This window comes from Sturnus vulgaris, unplaced genomic scaffold, assembly GCF_052056855.1.
Source record: "Sturnus vulgaris isolate bStuVul1 unplaced genomic scaffold, bStuVul1.hap1 Scaffold_138, whole genome shotgun sequence".
Classification (NCBI taxonomy): domain Eukaryota; kingdom Metazoa; phylum Chordata; class Aves; order Passeriformes; family Sturnidae; genus Sturnus; species Sturnus vulgaris.
In genome coordinates, this window is record NW_028276062.1 from 19,599 (window position 1) to 24,325 (window position 4,727).

General features: G+C 44.9%; 1 long non-coding RNA gene across 1 annotated transcript; it reads left to right on the forward strand.

Moving 5' to 3' along the window:
- Nucleotides 1–224: 224 nt before the first annotated feature.
- On the forward strand, nt 225–4,056 carry LOC148219431 (uncharacterized). Its single transcript, XR_015799791.1, has 3 exons — nt 225–304; nt 3,537–3,656; nt 4,034–4,056. It is a non-coding gene; the product is annotated as an uncharacterized LOC148219431 (long non-coding RNA).
- The last annotated feature ends 671 nt before the right edge of the window (nt 4,057–4,727 follow it).

Below are 4,727 nucleotides of genomic sequence, written 5' to 3' on the forward strand. Positions count from 1 at the left end.
AACGTAGAAAAAAGGGACATGCTAAGCATGCCAAAGCATACCTCATATTTGTAGGAGATTCTTGCTTGTAAACGTCTCCTGACACTTGCCATCTCTGCATGTGTTCTTTACATCTATTTTATTTTCAGAGGAAGGGTCGCACGCTTCTTGGTGTTTTCAATTGCACCAGAACTCCCGGTAGAAGTCGAAGACTTAGATCCGATATCCTGGAACCTCTAGTTGACACTGAAACAATTAACACGAGACTGGGCTGCTGTGAAGGAATTACTCCAGGATGAGGAGCTCTTTTTTGGTCTTCAAGCAGGTAGTAGTTTATTTTGTAACACCTAAGACTCTTCTTAAACATTTTTTTTTTCTAACAGAGGAAAGTATGTAGTGTGACTCAGTATATTTGAAAAGTATTTTTAGTGGTTTGTTAGGTGACATAGTGATCACTTCACTTTTTGAAGTAATCTGTATTATCATAGTGGTATTTTTCTCAAGTATTTTGCTTAGAAAAGTTAAATTTCTCTGATCAAGTGTGTAGAAGTCTGTGAGCCAATAGCTCCAGCAGAACTCCCGGGGCTGCTTCTTTGGGATGTAATACGGAACCTAGCGATATTCCTGCTCTGCAAACGTGGGAGGGAGTGGAACGGCAAGTGGTGAAACTTGACTGCTCCTTCAATCCCAGAACACCTGGGTTTAAGTTCCATCAGCCAGAGGATGGAATGAACCCTGGTGCCAGCCATCCTGGGGGCACTGGACTGCTGTTACCATCTTCTCTATTATCTTTTGCATGATGTGATTCTCCCTTGATGAGAGAAGGCAGAAAATGTGGTAGGAGGGGGAGCTCATTTCGTTTCTGTGGACTCCAGGCTTGGGGCAGCTGCAGAGAGCTTTGGTTTCAAATAATACTGCACAAACACAGAGAACTTGAACCTCTTGGGCACTTTTGGATCCCTCTGTGCCACTCCTTCTCTGATACTTTACCTGCAAGGTGTGGGCTCAGAAACACCTGCCCCTCCTGGATGGGTTTTTGTTGGGAAGGATGAATTAGGGAAACCTTATAAGTACGAGTGCCTAGCAAAAGACTTTGAGAATATGGAAAATATAAGCAAAATAGAAATGATAGCAATTTTCGACTGTGTGGCTGAAAGCTACTGAATGCCTGAAGGCCCCTTTGTTTAGATAATGTTAGATGCTGAGAATACCAAAAAGCAAACAGACATCCTCCCTAGACATGCCAGGAAGGGTCCCAGATAAAACTGAGAGATAAGAAAAGCAGTAAAACATGGTAATATAGTGATTCCTTTCGGTTGCATGCAAATGTTAGAGAATTTGTATCTTGTATTAGATTGGTTAGTGGCAATTAGAATATTCAACATAGATTTATTGTATTGTAAACGGGAAAATATCTCTCTTACTCTCTTACTCTCTTACGCTCCCTTCGCTCTTGCTTTCTTACTCTCTTCTCTTACTCTTGCTCTATCCCTCTCTCTCTGTCCTGCTCTGAGCTGCAGCTGCAGTTCCTAGCAGGGCCTCATATATAGCCACGCCCTATGAAATAAACTGCAAACTTCAAGACCAGAATACAGAGAGCGCCTGAGTTTGTTCCGACCATCCCAACGCAGTAATTCCCACAGGTTTTTGCAGGTACAAATTTATTTTCTTAGAGAAGCCATTGGGTGTAATAAAAATCTATGGAAAACAGGTGGTTGGTACACTAGCTGATAGTAGGTCTTGGGTTTTTCTTCTTTTCTTTAACTTTTTCTTAAGAGAACCTTTAAACTGGAAAACTGAAGGGGGGTGGGGTTGCTTCTCATTTTTTGAAGAATTGCTGTGGATTAAGGTATGTCAAGTGACACCACCAAAATAAGATTGGAAGAACTGAGTTTCAGGACTCTGCACTTAATTCTTTTAATGTGTTTGTGTGGGTGCAGGAAATGCCAAATCCCAGAGCAATTCTGTCTGTAACATTAAGTGCAACATCTTTAAAGCCAAGTGCTCGGTGTGGGGTTTTCACCTATGTTTTTATGGTCTAAAGGCTTTTCTTGAGCCCCAAAAGCCACAAGGAACTTGCCAGAAGCAGGCCTTCATTGCATAGCTGGGATTTCAATTTGCTCTTGGATTCTTCCTTCCAATCTTCTCCTGGGTTCTTGTGCCAGCAGAGGTCCTCTGACCCCAGAGCCATGCAGGGTGTCTGTTGCCTTGATAAATGGGAATGAAGTTGGCCGAGTCTGTCAGGAAAACAAAAATATCCTGGAGTTTGTTTGGCCAAAGATGGACCATGAAGATGTCTGTACTAGCGGTGGGTGTGAGTGCTGATCCTTTTGGGTTGTGTGGTGCCCCTGGCCCTTCAGAAGTCAGGGCAAGGCTGAAGGAAGGAGGGAAGCTGCCAGAGCTGCAGGTGGGGACAGTATTGGCTGTTTCAAACTGCTTGGTGCAGAACTAGAAGAATAGCTTTCCTCCTTTCTCTCCATCACTGACCAGAATATTAAGATGAAGCTGCGCTAAGCTGTGTCTTTTGTGGGTTGTTGTTTGGTTGGGGTTTTTCTGGCTTTTGAATGTATTTCCAAGTGGTGCAGTGAGGAGCAAGTTGCTGGGTTACATGATTTCTGACTGACATATCACAGAAATGGGCATCTGTGTGTGCATGTGCTTCCTAGCAAATCTAGATGTGATGTGGAAATCCTAAGGGAGGATTTCCAGCCTTGACTACATGTGACACAGGCTTCTGAAAATGGAACTGACCTTGGCAGAATAGCAGCTGTGAAGGGAAACAGAACTAAAATACATGTAAGCAGAAAAACCGAATGAAGTGGTACTTCTTGGTCCTGCGTGCACTTTGTGCCACTGCTTGCTGTGAACACTTGGTGTTACAGCTCAGTGTAGGCCACTTCAGTGTTTGATGGGTTTGATTTTTGTGGTCAGTTAGTTCCTCTAAACAACTCCCCTCCTTTACTGGACACATCCCTGGAGTGGGACCAGATTCACCCTTACCCTGGAGGAATTCTCTGCTCCTCTGGAGAGGGGATGAAGCCAAGGGTTATGAGCAAAGGAAAACAACCAAATCGTGGGCATTATGTCCTCGATGCACGCAGCACCATGTGTTTTCCAAGTTCCCAGCACTGATGAATCTGAACAAGAAAATGCCTGTTCCTTCACTTCTCCAGCTCTCCCCCCACACCTCCCCTGCTTCCCTTGCTCTTATCCTTGGTGTGCCAAGGTCCTGCATCTCCCTGGCTCTCCAGATGTAGCTCACCTTGTCCTGCCTGTGGCTGATAAAATATGGACCCAAGATGCTTTTTACCAGTAATCCATTATTTTAAAGAAACAAAGAGCATACAATGTGGTCTTTAGGAAATACATCCAAATAAGGGACTCTGCTTTTCCTGTAGTTCTCTTTCCTGTTTTCACCTGGGCTTGAAGGATGGGCATGGCCTGTATTTATCATATGAAAGTGATGTTACTAAATTTGTCCAGAAGTTTTGATTATTATTATTACTCATTTTCTGATAGAAAACAGTCTAATTTTGCCTTTCCCACGTTGTTTCCAGGTGCTCCCCAGGATGGATATCTGTGGTCTCAGACCACAGTGATTCCCTAGGAGGAAGGGGAGCCTTTGCCTCACCTGCACAGCTCAGGTGGATGGGACAGAATTGGTCTGGCCTGACAAGGTATGAACATCTGTCTGTGTTCTGGAGTGCCTTGAAACCTTTCTCTGTCAGGTTTTGGAGGGGTTTCTCTTTGGGATTTCTTGTGATGCAGCACCACGGGTATCCCTTTGTGCAAAGTCCAGTGCTAAAGGATTGAATAACGGACAAGTGGGGTCTGGGATGAAAATGGTTCTGTTAAAATTAAGGAAAGAATGCAATAAGAAAAATTAGTATCCTTTTAATGTCTGAAATAATTAGGAATAAAAATGCTGGAGAAGGGCACTCTGAATTGGTGTCACCTGTCATGGATAAAACCCCACAGTGAGCATCAGAGCAGAAGTGTGAGGGCTGGAATCCTTCTGCAGTGGACTTAATTTTCTTTTCCTCCTCTCTTTCAGGACAGGAAAAATCATTACACTCCTCCCATCATTGCCAAGAGCTGTGGTGTTTGAGCAGCCAAAGCCAAGAGGCTTCAGCACCAGAGGTCTGTGCCTGGAGGGCTCCTGGTCCTGCCCATGATGTGGGGTAACTCAGAGAATGCAGGGATCCTCTTTTTCTCCCTGCTGGGATTAACTGCCTAGGGAATCTGGGATCTGGGTGAAACTCCAGCTCTCCTGGTGTTCAGGGGTGCAAGGTCTGAGGGACTGCGCTTACCCCGTGGCTTTCCAGTTCAGCAGGAAAAAGAGGAAATGGAGTGCCAGACCGTGTCCCGTCAGGCTGTGTTTCCCTCTGAGGAGAGAGAGACTGGGCTGAGGTGAGATTCCTGGGAGTGCTCGGATGAGCAATCCAGGGAACAGGGAGCTTGGGATTGCCGCTGCTGCTGGAACCATTGCCTTAGGTCTGCTCCCTTTGTGCCTGTGACAAGTGGGATTGGTGCTGGAGAGAGAGGTGCTGTTAGGAACAAAAGGTGGAATGAATCCTCTCTGGGGATGTGCAGTGAAGGACTGAATAGCATGGAAGGAGAGTATTTATAAACTATATCACTGTTTCTCCCCAAATTGGGGTGGAGCAGTGATGGGGGTGGTTAGGTTTGGTCTGGGCCTGTTATTCTTTGTGCAATTTTAAAATTCTGTTGTATGATTTACTGTCTGG